This window comes from Mesocricetus auratus, unplaced genomic scaffold, assembly GCF_017639785.1.
Source record: "Mesocricetus auratus isolate SY011 unplaced genomic scaffold, BCM_Maur_2.0 contig_5486_pilon_obj, whole genome shotgun sequence".
Lineage (NCBI taxonomy): Eukaryota > Metazoa > Chordata > Mammalia > Rodentia > Cricetidae > Mesocricetus > Mesocricetus auratus.
The window spans coordinates 1-17,889 of record NW_024429383.1 but is presented as its reverse complement, the minus strand read 5'-3'; the positions used below and the strand labels follow the sequence as shown (position 1 = coordinate 17,889).

At 39.6% G+C, this 17,889-nt stretch overlaps 5 non-coding genes and 1 pseudogene across 5 annotated transcripts; all 6 read left to right on the top strand.

Annotated features, from left to right (window-relative positions):
• Positions 1 to 5,716: 5,716 nt before the first annotated feature.
• On the top strand, positions 5,717 to 5,791 carry LOC121137965 (annotated as a pseudogene).
• Positions 5,792 to 9,481: 3,690 nt separating this feature from the next.
• LOC121137958 lies at positions 9,482 to 9,560 on the top strand. The gene has a single exon (XR_005875212.1). It is a non-coding gene; the product is annotated as a small nucleolar RNA SNORD115 (small nucleolar RNA).
• A 2,669-nt stretch (positions 9,561 to 12,229) lies between these two features.
• LOC121137968 lies at positions 12,230 to 12,308 on the top strand. Its single transcript, XR_005875220.1, has one exon. It is a non-coding gene; the product is annotated as a small nucleolar RNA SNORD115 (small nucleolar RNA).
• A 1,732-nt stretch (positions 12,309 to 14,040) lies between these two features.
• On the top strand, positions 14,041 to 14,119 carry LOC121137970. Its single transcript, XR_005875222.1, has one exon. It is a non-coding gene; the product is annotated as a small nucleolar RNA SNORD115 (small nucleolar RNA).
• Positions 14,120 to 15,816: 1,697 nt separating this feature from the next.
• On the top strand, positions 15,817 to 15,894 carry LOC121137971. The gene has a single exon (XR_005875223.1). It is a non-coding gene; the product is annotated as a small nucleolar RNA SNORD115 (small nucleolar RNA).
• A 1,671-nt stretch (positions 15,895 to 17,565) lies between these two features.
• Positions 17,566 to 17,644, top strand: LOC121137961. Its single transcript, XR_005875215.1, has one exon. It is a non-coding gene; the product is annotated as a small nucleolar RNA SNORD115 (small nucleolar RNA).
• The last annotated feature ends 245 nt before the right edge of the window (positions 17,645 to 17,889 follow it).

The following is a 17,889-nucleotide window of genomic DNA, read 5'->3' as shown; positions in this document are numbered from 1 at the left end:
GAGGTATCTTATACATGTATTAGATGAGTTCTATTTCTGACGGTTTTCTGTTATTGTAAAATCAATGAGGTTAATTCTGTACCATCATGAATGAATTCTGCAGTCTCAATGAGGAAGACAACTCTCTCTGCATACTGAGAATCCTTAAATATATTGAGAGGCTTTGTAAAGTCTTTAAGTACAGGATGATGACGTACAACCCTGCTCTTTGTACAGAGTTGTAATGGCTTTGAACTACTTTACTTATATTTCCTAATTTAGAAACTGCCTTACCAGATTTGTTTGCAACAGTGTAGAATGAAAGAACTCCAAACATAGTCGCTTTTCACAAAAAATGTGTAAGGAACCTAATTGTTTTCTTTATCAATTTGATTATCTCTTTTTTTGATAATTATTAGTAATCGTTCCCAAAAAGTTACTGCATGCCATTTCAGGTATTTGTTTTCCTTCCATTAGGAGGAAGTTTCCTCATTAGTTAAAGGTTCAGTAATTTCTGCTGTGTCTCTTCCAGTGAGTTGATGAAGCCTTAACTTATCTTTTAATATCAAATCAGAGACCTTTTCAATATACATTTTCAATTATTTATTCTGTTTATGTGGCAGAAATACCCATTCTAGTATGTCTTCCTGCGTATTAATATTCCTGAGATGTATTCTCTAGAATGTAAAATATCCAAGTACAGTATAGTTTTGGATCCATGTGGTCCAATGTGCTTCTAATATTCTCTTTTCTAACCATTCTAATTTTTTTTCAGTCTCAGCTGATAGTATTTGTCAACTATTTAGGTCTTTGTCTCTTTTTAAGGTCATTTTCAGGTGTTTTAAATCATGCCCTTCTACTGCAATAATTGTCTGTTGTTGAGAGATTTCTCCTAGTCTTTTTTGAAGATGATTAAAAGTCTCTTAACAATCTCTTCTGATCTGTACATTTTGCAATCTAATTTTCTATGAGTCTATTGCATAACCTAAAAGAATGAAATTTAGGTTATTAATGAAAACTAAATTTCCTCTACATATTTTTTTTCTGGGGCAATTTGTAATCCCCAGTGGGTTTACTTTACTGCTTCAAACATCTTTTCCAAAGAACCTTTGTTTGAATCAGGCAATAATATGTCATCCATATAATGAATGTATTAATGATTATGGAAATTGTTTATGAATGATTCCCAAAGGATTTTGCACAAAAACTGGCAGAAATTCGGGTTATTTAACATTCCTTGTAGCAACATCTTCCACTGAAATATCTGTAATGGTTAATCAGTGTTATAGGTAAGTATGATCAGTGAACTTTTCTCTGTGTTTTTCTTGAAACGCTATCATGAAGAAGCAATACTTTAAATCCAAAACTACAATTGGTCAATTCATATCTGTTAGAGAGGTAGTGGTATCACAGTTGACAAGATTGCATAGGCTGATTCACCTAGTGGATAGCTTTCAGAAAAGTAACCATCTCAAATTCCAAGGCTTCTTTTGGTAACAAATACAGGTAAATTCTATGGACTATTTGATTTTTCTGTATATCCAGCAATTAGCTGTTCATGAAAAAACTTTTCCAAAACTTCTAACTTCTCAGAGGTCATAGGCCATTGTCCTACCAATACAGGTTTATATGTTAGCCATTTTAAAGGTAGAATTTTGTTTCCTCAGTAAGATTTGGCACTGTCATCCTGTTTCTCTACATCCTGTATGTTTGCAATCTGTTTTCTGTGCCTTACAATATATTTTATACCACTAAGATCTTGTCTGAGATTCATATCTGATACAGGAGGAATGTTAAACTGTGTATCTAATTGCTGTAATAGAGCATGAGCATCTTACTATCATGGTAACACATGGAGTAAATTGTACTTTTTTGATGATGAGTTCCACATCACAAGAGCAGGTTTTGACACCCAACTTGGGAAGAATGACTTTCAGGTTTTTTTTTCATGTATGTATTTAATGAGGAGCACATTGCACTCAGACAACTTATAGGATGCAATAGGATACAATCCCAACTTGCACAAAACACATCACTCAGACATATGCCTCCTAAGAACACTCTCATGAGAACACAGTATGGTAAGGAGTTGCACACAGACCTTTGAGACAGAGCAGTTGTACTCAGTTTTTTTCAAATGTAAAGCTAATAAAGCTTAAATCCTACACTCACAATAATTGAGAAACATACAAATGAAGATGAAAACACATTTCATTTATGTTTCACTGAGATACCATATAAGGAAGTCTTTAGGAGTGCTGACATTTGTTGAATGGATACCTGTAAATAAAAATATTTAATGAAAACGAAAGTGAATGGAGAAACTTGTCCTAGTTCTAGTGGTAATGTACACAGTTCTCACACAGAATCCATGAAGGGAATTCATGGTTGCTGTGCAATTATCATGTTATTATAGAAAATGACTTTTTTATTCAGAGAAAATATGCACACCCTCTCATTTACAAGTGCCATGGCCAAATATTCTTGAAAATATCTATGACAGGATGGGCATCTTGAATGCTATTAATGTGCAAGGATACAGCGCCACGCTAAGGAATAAACCCCGTGATCACACACATTAAAGAACTAGTACATTTCATGAATTATCTTAATACTGACATAAAAACATAAGAACATTTGTTATTCTTTCACTTAATACATTCTCAATATAATCTTGTAGTCATGTATACAAGAAGACACAACAAACACATCTTTGTTATAGAATCCATATCCCGTCTGTGTTTGAGGACCACTTCCTATAGCAGTTCAGGCTAGAAATATCAGTCAGTACACAATTCCATCCTGACTCTGCTGGTTTCGCCAGCCCAATCTTTGCCAATTTTCTCATTGCTCCTCTCTCTCTGTCACTGGTTTCCATGGATTCAGTTCACAGTTTGACTGTGGATGTTTGCATCTGCTTCCATCAGTCACTGGATGAAGGTAATAGGATTGCATATAAGGTAGAGGTCAAGATCATCATCAGGAATGTGCATTTAAGTTGGTCTCTCTACTATTGCTTAGTTTGCCAGTTAGTGTCATTATTTTAGATTGCTAGAGGTTTAACTGGTGCCAGAACCATCTTCAAACCTATGACTCCCTCTATTATTGTATTTCTTATCCTGTACTCACTCTATTCTACCCCCCACTCAAACTTCCTGTTCCCCCATGACCTACACTCTCCTCCACTTTTCCCATTCTCTTCTACACAACTCCCACTCCCCCAACCTCCCATCATGTTCCCAATCTGTTCAGGGGATCTTGCATCATTCCTCTTCTATGTGGTAGCCTGCATATCTAACTTAGGTCCTTTCCTGCTTCACAGACACTCTGTCAGTGAAATTGCAGAAGGCTCTATTTTTATCCATATCTATAATCCATATATGAGTGAGTCCATGACATATTTGACTTTTTATGACTGGGTTACCTAAATCAGGATGGCTTCTTCTAGTGCCATCATTTGCATGCAAAATTCAAGATTCCATTTTTTTCTGCTGAGTAGTACTCCATTGTGTAAATGTACCATATTTTATCTACTCACTCTTCAGTTGAGGGACATCCAGTTTTTTTCCTGTTTCTGGCTATTACCAATAATGCTGTGATGAACAGAATGTAACTGATGCCCTTGTTGTATGAATTTGGATATTTTAGATATATGCCTGAGAGTGGAATGCTGGATGTTTGCGCGACTGATTCCCAGTATCCTGAGGAAACTCCAAACTGATTTCCAAAGTAGGTGTATATGTTGGCACTCCCAACAGCAGTGGAGGAGTGTTCCCTCATCTCCACATCCTCAACAGCATAAACTTTCTTCGGTGTTTTTTATTTTTACCATTCAGACAGCAGTATGATGGTATCTCAGCGTTGCTTTGATTTGCATTTCCCCAATAGCTAAGGATGTTGTGCACTTTCTCAATTCTCTTCAGCCATTTTAGACTCCACTATTGAGATTGCTCTATTTAGTTCTGTACACCATCTTTCAATTGGATCCTTTGCTGTTTTGGAGACTTGCTTCTTGAATTCTTTGTAAATTTTGGAGATCAACCCTCTGTCAGATGTGGGGTTAGTGAATATCTTTTCCCATTCTGTAGACTGACATTTTGTCTTGATATCTGTGTCCTTTTCCTTACAAAGCTTCTTAGTTTCAAGAGGTCCCATTTATTGAATATTGATCTCAGTGACTTGCTACTAGTGTTGTATTCAGGAAGCAGTGTCCTGTACCAATTTATTGAAGATTATCTCCCATTTTGTCTTCTAAGATTTTCTGTGTGGTTTTATTTATGTTGACATCTTTGACCGATTTGGACTTAAGTGTTTTTCAAGGTGATAGACAGAGACCTATCTGCAGTCTTCTGCATGCCTATATACAGTTATGCCAGTACAGTTTGTTGAAGATGCTTTCTTTTTCAATTATATACTTTTAGATTCTTTATCAAAAATCAAGGGATTATGCATGTGTTTGTTAAAATTTGTGTTTTCAATTCCATTCCATTGGTCTACCTGTCTATTTTTGTGCCAATACCAAGCTGTTTTCAGGACTATAACTCTGTAGTAGAGCTTGAAGTTAGGGATGATGATGCCTCATGAAATTCCTTTATTGTATAGGGTAGTTTAGGCTACCCAGATCTATTTATCCCATTTAAAATCCACTTTCATTCTAGGTCACATAGAGTGGAATTCCTTGTGAAGTCACTGATGTAGCCACCAAATATCATTTGTCCTGCTTTTTCATTGAAAAGACCCCAGCTGTTTTAAAGGCATCTTGTAATATCTCTTTTAACCATCTCAATCTTAACCTTTCAGTTCCAAGGTAAACATGCTATATTAAATGTTAATGCCGCCAATGATTTCCTATCTCTTCCTTATTAATTCTCAGTTACCAGATTCTCATTCCTACTCATCTGATCCTGTTCCTGAATTCAGAGGAATACAAGGGGACCCATTTGGTATGAATATTCCAATGAAACAGAGAGAAAATATTAATAGTCAAAATTTATGATTTATTTTTCTGTGAACTGTCATATTGTTCTCACAGAGTTTTCACGATTTACTTCCTTATGGAATTTCAATTATATGCATGACATCACAAGGTGCAAAAAGGCTGCCTCATCTCAATTGAAATATGCCAAGAGATTGGGAGTATGGAACCTAAGCAGGCAATAATTTTGCAATTAAGAACGCTGAGGGTACTCATCCAACTCTGGTGATTATTAAATAATGTCAGAATGAAATGGAAAAGAGCTACGCAAAGAACTGGAGATGAATGGTCTTGGACATTGTAAGACACAGTGCCTGATCAGAAGTTAAAATACTTTCACCTGACCTATCATATGCCTTACCAATGGTCTGTCAGCTAATGCTATGAATGCAGGCAGTGAGGATGATGGTGAAACAGGTGAAGGGTTAAACTTGTCTAGGCGTGGAAAACAGGTAACAACAATTAAATATTTTCATTATCTCCCCATTGCATTAATTAGCTATGGCCCCAAATTATCATGCTTGGGTGTTTAGATGGACAGAAGCTGTGCTTTGCAATTCTGCTGACACTGATTTGAAATTTTGGCTCCTCAAAATTTTTCTTGATTAAGAAAACTCATTCTGCTTGATCCCTTGCAGGAGCCTAATGAAGATGGCCATTTGTCCGAAGCACCCTGAGACCTACCTTCTAGATGGTCTTTGTCTTCCTGGTAATCATCAATTTTTGTCCCCTACCAGATATATCTATGCCTTCTGAGTTCCCGGGCATATGGTGATGAATGAAAGTCAATAAGAGAAGTGATGACACAAAAATCATAATAACATTACACTTAGTCCCATGTTAAAATACAGGGAAGAAATATGGGCCTAGCCTCCTCAGGTCATTTTCATAGGCAAGTTCACAAGCCTTCATTCACCCAGCAATGTTTCCCTTTGTGGGGCATCCTGTGAGGTCCAGGTGCTCTTATTTAGGAAAGCACAGACACTGCCTCTGAAGGCACTTGTTGGCACAAACTATGTGTGTCAAAACTGCAAGGAATAAGCACTCTGGTCATGTCCATCTCTTTTCATCTACATTTCAGTTATCCTGGATGCACACTTGGTACCCCAGGAATTTCATTTTCAAGTAAGGAGAAAGATCATACTAAGTGCCTAATATCTTTTTGATCAATGCCTTCAAATATTAGAAAGCGTGACATTCTAGTAAACCAGTGACAGTTAAGGCAAAGAACTTGTGCTCTCCCTTTCTTTTGGGAGTTCCCTAGGACTAAGCCCATGAGAAAAGACTGTTGATCGAAACTACCTTGTTTTGTAGAATTCCAAGTAGTAGATATTAAGAAACAGACCAGTGACTGTTCAGGGAGGTAGGACACAAGGATTGGATCAGGACATACAGGCCCTGTCTCTTGCACAGCTCAGTGATAGCTGAATGTGATCTTGAAATCCCTGCCTTGGGGTTTCTTTCTACTTACCTTGCTGATTGTTACTGCTGAGAAAGACCTTCATGTTCTCTCTGTCTCAGGAGGGTGACATGCTTCAATATTGCAAATATGGTACTTACGAATGGCCACATTGTAACCCCTCAACTGCATGGAAATCCCTTTGTTAAATCTCTGGGTCTTATAAGGCAGAATGAGACTCACAATGTTCTAGTACATATCAGTAAGGCAAACTCAGAAAAGTTTCCTTTCATTAACTTTAGAGAACTTGCACTGCCTTGCAGGCATCAGTCCAAGTGAGGCAATTAGGGAAGTTTCATCTGTCCAGGCATTTCTCTCTTTGCCTACAGTCATAGACTCATCATCATGTAGAGACCCACTCACCACAAATAAGTGTCATGGTATTTCAACCACATGAATGACATCCGATGCTTCAAAAGGATTCCTCTGCTCATGTGATAAGCAATGTGCCAAGAGAAGGTGTGTGGACATCCTAAGAAGTCTGTACATGCACAATTAAATCTTTGAACATACCTATATTACCATATTGATTAGTCTATGATTTCAGAGGGAAACAAGACAGCGCTGTGTTAAGAACTGCAAATGACAGGATGGAACATTTATGACACTGTGTATGATCAGCTTGGGCAGCAGATCAGTACCCATCCCGAGTATACACATGGACTTTGGACTACCATCCAACAATGTGAGGTGCACTCTCACCCTCAACTCTTGAGGAAGGGTCTAGGTGTGCCCTATATGAAATGACAGACTATTGACACCCCATGGAGTGCCTCCCTCTCCCTGGGGAATTGAGTGGATAATGGGGGGATTGGGGGAGGGTACAGGATGACAGGAGGGAAAGGGAGAGGGACCTGGTACTGACTTGCGAAGCAACCTATTTTCTTATCTAAATTTAAAATGAAAAATAAAAAAGAGCTAAAAACTTTTCACCAAACATGTAAAATGCCTTCCCAATGGTCAGCAAGCTGATGCCATGAATGCAGGCAGTGTGGATGAGGGTGAAAAAAATGAAGCGTTATACTTGTCTAGGGGTGGCAAATATGTAACCACTGTTAAAATTTTCATTATCTCTTTCAAGGATTTGATTAACATATGCCCCCAATTATTATGCTCAAACATATGGACGTTCAAAAACTGGGCATTGCAATTCCTCTGACACTAACATGACATTTTGGTGATGTAAAATTTTCCATCAATAAGAGAACTGATTCTACTTGATTCTTTGCAGGAGCCTAATGCCAGCTGACCATTTGTGTAAACATACCATATATTCTGTAACCATTATTCAATTGAGGAGCATATAGTTTGTTTCCAGGTTCTGACAATTACAAATACTGCAGTTATGATCATAGTGGAACAGATGTCCTTTTTGTATGAAATTGAACCTTTTGGATATATGTCTAAGAGTGGAATCCCTGGGTCTTGTGGTAGACTGATTCCCATTTTCCTGAGGAATCTTCATACTGATTTCCAAAGTGGGTGTATGAGTTTGCCTTCCCTCCAGCAGTGACAGATTGTTATCCTCTCTTTGCATCAACTCTTGCATAAATTGTCGTCATTGTTCTTGTGTTTAGCTATTCTGACATGAATAAGATGATTTCTCAGAGTTGCTTTGATTTGCATTTATCTCTTAGCTAAGGATGTTGAGCACTTTCTCAAGTGTCTCTCAGCCATTCAAGATTCTACTATTGAGAATTCTCTTTTTAGTTCTGTACCCCAGTTTTAATTTGCATTCTTTGGTGTATTGGGGAACTGTGTCTTCTGTTTTTTTAAATATTGTAGATCAGCCTTCTGTATGATGTGGGTATAGTTAATATCTTTTTCCCATTTGAAGGTCTGCCTTTTTGTCTTGCAGACTGTGTCCTTTGCCTTACAGAAACTTCTTAGTTTCAGGAGGCCTCATTTGTTAATTGTTAATATCAGAGTCTTTGCTACTGGTGTTATATTCAGGAAGCTGTCTCCTGTACCAATTAACTGAGTACCTCCCAATTTCTCTTCTAAGAATTTCATTGTGTTTGTATTTATGTTGGAGGTCTATGATCCATTTGTACTTAACTTTTGTGCAAGGAAAATATAGACATGGATATATCTACTTTCTACTGAATGCCTTTATCCGGTTATACCAGTACTATTTTTTGAAGATGCTTTCTTTTTTCCATTGTATAATTTTAGCTTCTTTATCAAAATCAAGTGTTCAAAGGTTTGTGAATTCATCTCAGGGTGTTCAATTCAATTCCATTGGTCCACCTGTATATTTTTGTGCCAATACAAATCAGTTTTCAAGACTATAGCTCTGTAATAGAGCTTGAAGTTACAGATGTCCCTTTATTTTATAGGGTTGTTTAGGCAATCCTGGATCTATTTATCCTATTTCATTACAATGGAATTCTAGATCACATAGAGTGGAATTCCATTGTGAAGTCACTGATGTAGTCACCAAATATTATTGATCATTCTGTGCTTCTTCATAGAACAGACCTCAGAGAACATGTGTAGGCATCCTTTACCGGAAGTGCTTGGACAATTCAGAAATTTGAATGTACCCATCTTACTATGGTGATAGGGAAATGGGATAGCACTCGTCAAAGAACAAAAAATGACAGGTTGGAAATTTTATGACACAGTACATGATCAGATGCTAAAATTCTTTCAACAAACCTATAATATGCCTTCACAATACTATGAATGCAGGAAATGAGGATGAGGTTGAAAAAACTGAAGAGTTAAACGTGGCTAGGGGTGGCAAGCAGGTAACCACCATGAAAATTTTTCATTATTTCTTCTATGGCTTTGATTAGCAATTGACCCAATTATCATCCTTGAGGGATTGCGAATTCTGAAGATGGGCATTACAATTCCTATGACACCGACATGATATTTTGGCCCCCAAATATGTTTCCTTGGGTAAGAGAACTGATTACACTTGATAACATTCCGGAGCCATATGCCACATGCTCATTTGTCCAAAGCTCACAGAGATGTACCTTCTAGCTGGTCTTTGTCATCCTGCTAAGCAGCAATGCTTGTGACACAATATCAAGTATAGCTATGTCTTCTTAGGACCCAGGTTTATGATGACAAACCAATGTCATGAATAGAGCTGATGACACAAAAATGATGCACAATCAGTTTATGCTGAGGCCCAAGCAAAAGAAAAGTTTAAAAACGAGGACCTAATCTCCTCAGGCCACTCTTATAGGCTTTTGCACAGGGCCTCATTCACCCAGGAGTATTTCCCTCTCTTGGGAATCCTGTGAGGTACAGTTGCTCTTGTTTAGAGGAGCACTGAGCCTCCATCAGAAGGAAATTGTGGCACTCTCATGTATCAAGAATGCCAGGCATCAGCACTCTTCTCATGTCCATCTCTTCTCTTCTGCATTTCAGTGATCCCAGATGCCAACATGGTGCCTCAATCATGAGACATTCATTTAAGTGGAAATATCAGCATAAGTGGCTGGCTCAATCCTGGAGATGTGCATTCAAAGATTGAAATTCATGAACTTCTATGAAAACAAAAACTTGCAGCACAAAACTTTTGTTCTCCTTTCCTTTTGGGAATCACCTAGCAATAAACCCATGAGACCAGGATGCTAATTGAAACTGCAATTCTTGTGGAATTCAAATAATAAGTAATGGGAAACAGAGGACTGGCTGGACTGAGAAGTGGTTCAAAAACCTTAGACCAGGATGTTCAGGGATTCTCCCTGCACAGCTCAGTGATAAGTGATTGTGATCTTGAAATCCCTGCCTTGGGGTGTCTATTGAACTCTCATGCTGTATGTTACTGCTGGAGACAGAGCTTCATGTTCTTGCTGTGTCATGAGTGTGACATGATACAAACATTCAAAGATGTCACTTAATAATGTATACATTGCAGGCAATCAACTGCAAGGAGAAAATTTGGTTACTTCTCTGGGGCTCATAAGGCAGATGTAGACTCACAGTACAAATTACATATCACTTAGGCAACCTCGGATATCTTTTCTTTCATTAGGATTAGTGAACTTGTCCTGCCATTCAGGCATCAGGCCACATGAGGCAATTTGACAGGATGCATCTGGCCAGGTATTCTACTTTTGCCGAGATTTACAGGCTCTTCATCATGTTTAGACCCACTCCTAACACATCAGTGGCATGGAATTTCAACCACATGAATGACACTCCAAGCTGCAAATGGTTACGTTGCATGTGTGATAAGAAATGGGTCAAGAGTACAGGTTTAGGTATCCTATACACAGTGAAGAGATATAAAGAAGCATAAACCTACCACAAGACCTAGCAACTCCACTCTTATGCATATATGCAAAAGATGTCCATTCATACAACAAAGATGTCTGTTCCACCATGTTCATAGCAGATTTATTTGTAATAGCCAGAACTTGGAAGCAACCTAGATGTCCCTCAACCGAAGAGTGGATAGAGAAAATGGGGTACATCTACACAATGGAGTACTATTCAGCAGAAAAAAGTAATGGAATCTTGAGATTCGCAGGTAAATGGATGACACTAGAAGAAACCATCCTGAGTGAGGTAACCCAGTCACAAAAAGAGAAACATGGCATGTACTCTCTCATATATGTATTTTAGACATAGATCTGGGGAGTGCCAGCCTACAATCCTATGGCCAGAGAGTCTGGGAAACAGAAACTTCATTTAGCGGCTGATCAAAGAAGAGGCAGACTCCCTTGGTTAAGTACTGAGCTGAACTCAAGAAAGCCAGTAACAGAGAGGGAGGACTGATGATCAAAGGGATTAAGACTGGGCCGGTTTAACCACCAGAAACAGTTGACCAGACAAAGGTTAACTCTTGAATCCCAGGCATCAGCCTGGGAATCCAGCATGGGAATGATCAAGACCCCCTGAATCTGGGTGTCATTGAGGAGGCCTAGGTAATCTATTGAGCCTTGGGCAGCAGATCAGTACCCATCCCAAGTATACACACGGACTTTGGACTCCCAAAGAACAATGTGTGGTGCACTCTCACCCTGAACTCTGGGGGAAGGATCTAGGCCCTCCCCCATATGAAATGAGAGACTATGGACACCCCCATGGAGGGCCTCACCTTCCCAGGGGGAATGAGGGAATAACGGAGGGGGCTGGGGTGAGGGCAAGGGAGGAGGGGAGGGAAAGGGAGAGGGACCTGGAACTGACTTGTGAAGCAACCTTGTTTCTTATCTAAATTTAAACTGGAAAATAAAAAAAAGAATGGGTCAAGAATCCAGGTTTAGCTATCCTAATCACACAGTGAATGGGCTATAAAGAAGCATAAAGTTATGCGTCTTACAATGGTGATTGGGCTGTGATGTCAGAGGGAAATGGGATAGAGTTGTGCAAATAACTGGATATGAATGTTCTTGGACCTTGTAAGACAAAGTGGAGATCAGAAGCTAAATCTTTTTCCGCAGACCTAAAATATGCCTACGCAATGTTCTGTCAGCTAATGATATGAATGCAGGTGGTTAGGATGTTGGTTAATCATTTGAAAGTTTAAACAAAAAGTTAACAAGCATTAAAATTTTTTATTATCTCTTCCACAAATTTGATTAACAATTGCCATCAACTATCGTGTAGAGAGTTTGGGTGTTCAGGAGCTGGGCATTTCAATTCCTCTGATACTGACATGACATTTTGAGGACACAAAATTTTCCTTGACTATGAGAATTGAATCTATTTGATCCCTTGCAGGAGCCTAATGCCGGTTGACCATTTGTCTGATGCTCACTGAGACTTACATTCAAAATGGTGTTTGTAATCCTGGTAATCAGCACTGTTTGTGACCCACTATCAAGTATAGCCATGACTTCTGAGGACGCGGGTCTATAATGACAAATCAATGTCATGAAGAGAGGTGATGACATACAAATCATGCTCAATAGGATTATGCTCAGGCCCTGGCTAAAGGACAGAGGAGAAATGGGGGCCTATTCTTTCATTGGACATTTCCATAGGCCAGTGAACAAGCCCTAATTCACCAAGGATTGCTTCCCTCTCTGGGGCATCCTGTGAGGTCCAGCTGCTCTTCTTTAGGAATCCTGTGAAATCCAGTTGCTCTTACTTAGGAGAGCTTGAGTCCTTCCTCAGAAGTCACCAGTTAGGGCAATCTATGTATGTCAATGTTGGCTGGCCTCAGCACTCTTTTCATTCCGTCTCTTCTGTTCTGCATTTCAGTGATCCAGGATTCAGTCTTCTAACCCACTCATTTCACCTTCAGGTAAGTGGAAAGTTCATGTTAAGTGCCTAGGTCTATTTTGGATATCTACCTTCAAACATTAGAAATCATGACCTTCTAGGAATGCAGTGGCATATAATGCATACATCTTGGGCTCTCCCTTAATTTGGGGAAATCCAATAGCACTTACAGCATGAGAAAAGGGTGGTAATTCAAACTGCCTTATCTTGTAGAATTCCAAGTAATAGGTACTGGGAAACAGAGGAATGACTGTTCGTGGAATTGGGACAGAAAAATTGGGTCGGGAAGTTAAGGATCTTTCCTTGCATAGCTCATTGATATTTGAATGTGATCATCAGGTCCTTGCCATGGAGTATCTATCTACCTACAATACTGATTGTCACTGCCAGGGCAAGAGCTTCATATTCTCCCTGGGTCAGGAGGGAGACATGCTCCAAACTTCTATAGACAATGCACAAGTATATTCACTATGCAAGACCTAAACAGCAGGCAGATGTCTATGTTACTTTTCTGGGGTTCATGAGGCAGACAGACACCAAGAGTAATCTAGTGCACAAATGTACATATCAGTTATACAAACACAGATAAAGTTTACTTTCGGAGCATTAGTGATCTTGTCCTTCCATGCAGGCTTCAAACTAATTGAGGTAATTCAAAAGGGTGCATCGGGCCAGGAATTACCCTCTTTGCCTAGATGAACAGGATCATCAATATGTAGAGAAAAACTCACGACACAGCAGTAGCACAGTATTTCAAACACATGAATGACATCCCAAGTTGCAATGGCTTCCTTTGCCTATGTGATAAGAAATGGACGAAGTGTACAGTTTTAGGTATCCTAAGCACACAGTGAATGGGTTATAAAGAACCTCGAGGGTATGTATCTTACAATGGTGCATGGGCAGTGAAGACAGACTGAAATTGGGATAGAGCTGTGCAAAGAACTGGAGATGAAAGGGCTTGTACCTTGTACGACACAGTGCCTGATCAGAAGCAAAAATATTTTTAGCAGACAAATAATATGACTACCCAATGTTATGTCATGTAATGCTATGAATGCAGGCAGTGAGAATGAGGATAAAACATTTGAAGGGTTGAATGTTTCTACCAGTAACAAACAGGTAACAAGCATGAAAATTTTACATTATCTCTTCCACGACTTGTATTAATAATTGCCCCCATCTATCTTGTAGAGAGTTTGGGTGTTCCGAAGCTTGGCATTTCAGTTCCTCTGACACTGACATGACATTTTGGGGACACCAAATTTTCCTTGACTAAGTGAACTGATTCTGCATGATCCCTTGCAAGAGCTTATTACTGCATGATATTTGTCAGAAGCTCGCTGAGAAATATCTTCTAGATGTTCTTTGTCATGATGGCAAGTAGCATGGTTTGTTTCCCACTATCAGGTATAGCTATGCATTCTGAGGATGGGGATCTATGAGGACAAACCAATGAAAGGAAGAGAGGTGATGACATAAAAATCATGCTCAATGGGATTACGCTGATGCCCAGTCTAAAGTACAGCGGAGAAATGGGGCCTAGTCACCACTATTCTCATAGGCCAGTGCACAGGCCTTTAATCACCCAGGAGTGTTTCCCTGTCTATAGAATCCTTTAAGGTACAGGTGCTCTACTTTAGAAGAGCATGAGTCCTGCCTCAGAAGGCATTAGTTGGGGAATCTATATATGACAAGGCTCGTAGGCATTAGAACTTTGCTCGTGTCCATCTCTTCTGTTTTGCATTTCAATGATCCAGGATGCTGTCTTCTAACCAAGTAATTTCAACTTCAGGTAAATGGAAAGTTCATGGTAATAGCTAGATCACCTTCGGATATATTCCTTCAAACATTAGAAAGCATGACCTTCTAGGAATGCAGTGACCTTTAAGGGATACAAGTTGGGCTCTCTCTTGCTTTTTGGAATCCCCTAGACCTAACCATGAAAAAGGTTGGCAATTCATACTGCATTACCTTGTAGAATTCCAAGTAGTAGGTACTGGGTAAGAGAGCATTGACTGTTCTCTGAGGTGGGATACAAGGCTTGGGTCAGGACGTTCAGGATCTTTTCCTTGCATAGCTCAATGATAGTTGAATGTGATCTTCAAATCCCCTTCGTGGGGTATCTATCTACTTCCCATACTGATTGTTACAGCAGGGACAAATGCTTCCTGTTTTCACTGGGTCAGGTGGGTGACATGCTCCAAACTTGTATAGACGGTGCTCAAGAATGACCACTATGCAAGCCCTAGACAGCAGGATAACTCCATGGTACTATTCTGGGGCCCATGAGGCAGACAGACGTGCACAGTAACCTAGTGCACTAATATACATATATGTTAGACAAACACTGATACATTTTCACTTCTGTAGGATTAGTGAAATTGTCCTGCCATACAGGCTTAAGCCTATTTGAGTCAATTCGAAAGGTTGCATCTGGCCATGTATTCCCCACTTTGCCTAGATGAACATACTCATCAACAGGTAGAGACACACTCACCACACATCACTGGCATGCAATTTCAACCACATGAATGACATCCCAAGTTGCAAAGACTTCTTTGCATATGTCATAAGAAATGGGCCAAGAGTCCAGGTATTGGTGTCCTAGCAGGTGGTGATTGGCCAATAAAGAACATTGAGTGTATGCGTCTGACAATGGTGATTTCTCGCTGATATCAGAGTAAATAGGATAGAGCTTTCTCGGATAGAGCTTTGCAAAGAACTGGTCATGAATTGTCTTGGAGTTTGTAAGAAACATTGCCTGATCAGAAGGTAAAATGTTTTCAGCAGACCAATTATGTATCTTCCAAATTCTCTCAGCTAATGCTATTGAATCATGCAGTGATGATGAGGGTGAAACATTGGAAGGATTATTCTTGTCTACAGGTAGCAAACAAGCAACAAGTATTAAAATTTTAGATTGTCTCTTCCATGACTATGAATATCTTTTGTCCCCCAAAATTGTGTAGAATGTTTGGATTTCTGAAGCTGGGCATTTCAATTCCCCTGCCACTGATATAACATTTTGGTGATGCTAAATTTTCTTGACTAAGAGAACTGATTCTGCTTGATTACATGCAGGAGCCTAATGCAAGCTGACCATTGGTCTGAAGCTTGCTGAGATTACCTTCTAGATGGTTTTTGTCATCCTGGTAAGAAGCATGGTTTGTGTCCCATTATCAGGTATAGATATGCCTTCTGAGGATATGGGTCTAGGATGGCAAACCAATGTCATGAAGAGAGATGATAACATCAAATCATGCTCAATAGGATTATGCTGAGGCCCAGTCTAAAGGACAGGAGAGAAATGGGGACCAAAGTTACTCAGGGCATTCCCGTAAGCCATAACAAAGGCCCTCATTTACAAAGCAATGGTTCCCTGTCTGGGGATTCCTGTGAGATCTAGTTGCTCTTCTTTTGGAGAGCATGAGTCCTGCAACAAAAGGCCATAATTTGGCAAACCATGTATGTCAATGCTGGCCGGCCTCAGCACTTTGCTCATGTCCATCTTTCTCTTATGGATTTCAATGATACAAGATGCATACTTGGTGCCCCAATCCTTTCTCCTCAAGGTAAGTGGAAAGTTCATGTTAAGTGCCTGGGTCTGTTTTGGATATCTGCCTTCAAACATTAGAAAACATGACCTTCTCTGAATCAAGTGATATTTAAGCCATAGAACTTGGTTTCTCCCTTCCTTTTGGGAATCCCTTAGGCCTAATACCATGATAAAAGAATGATAATTCACGCTGCCATGTCTTTTAGAATTCCAAGTGGTAGGTATTGTGTAACTGTGCAGTGACTATTCCAAGAGGTAATTCACAAGGAATGGTTCAGGAAGTTCATGCCATATTCCTAGCACAGCTCATTGATTGGTGAATATATTCTTCAAATAACTTCCATAATGATTGTAACTGCCTTGGCAAAAGCTTCATGTTCTCACAGTGTCAGGAAGGTTTCATGCTCCACACTTGAGTTGATGGCATGCAGGAGTATCCAGTGTAAGTGGCCTCAACTCAAGGGAGATCACTATGTTACCTGTCTAAGGCTCAAAATTGAGACAGAGACTCAGAGATTTATACGGACTAATATACATATAAGTAAGGCAAAATATGATACCTTTTCATTTTATTAGGATTAGTGAACTTTTTCTGCCATTCAGGCATTAGGCAACATGAGGCAATTCAACAGTGAATATCTAGCCAGGCATACCACTATTGCCTAGATGCACAGGCTCATCAAAATGAGGAGACCCACTCACTACACATAAGTGGCATGAAATTTCAAAAACATGAATGGCATGCGAAGTTATAAAGGCATCCATCCTTCATGTGATCAGGTATTAGCCAGGAGAACAGATGAAGTTTTCATATGCATGTTGTGCTTTGGCAATTAAGAAACTTGAGGTTATGCATCCTACAATAGTGAGTATTCAATGATGTCAAAGGGAAGTATGATAGCTCTATGCAGAGCAGCTGAGATACTTTGGACCTTATAAGACACAATGAATGATCAGATGGTAACATGTTTTCACCAGGAATATAATATGCATTCCCTATGGTCTGTCACCTCATGCAATAAATGCTGAAATGAGCATGAGGATGAAACCAGTGAAGGGTTAAACTTGGCTAGGCGTGCAAACAGGTAACTGCATTTGCAATTTAACATTATCTACCACAAACCACTGATTATCAATGCACCCAATCATCATAATCTATATATGGGCACTCCAAACCGAGCATTGCAATTCTGCTGACACTAACTTGTAAATTTGGAACCATAAAATTTTCCTTGACTGAGGCAACTGATTCTGCTTGATACCCTGCAGGAGTCTAATGCCCGCTGAACATTTGTGTGAAGCTTGCTGAGACCTACCTTCTAGACAGATGGTCTTTGTCATCCTGGTAAGTATCACAGTTTGTGACCCACGAGCAGGTATAGCAATGCCTGTTTAGGACACGGGTCTATGGGGACAAACCAACGTCATGAAGAGAGGTGATGACAAAGATATCATGCTCAGGATGGGGCTGCTGAGTCCCAGGCTAAAGGTCAGGTAGAAATGGGTGACTAGGCCCATGATGCCTTTCTCATAGACCAGTGCACAGGCCCTCAGTACCCAGCAGTGTTTCCCTTCTGGGGAATCCTGTTAAGTCCAGGTGCTCTTCCTTAGATGAGCCTGAATCCTTCCAAGGAAGGCACTTTTTGGCAATAATCTATGTTTGTCAATCTGGACGGCATCAGCACACTGCTCATTTCCATCCACTCTCTTCTGCATTTCAGTTAA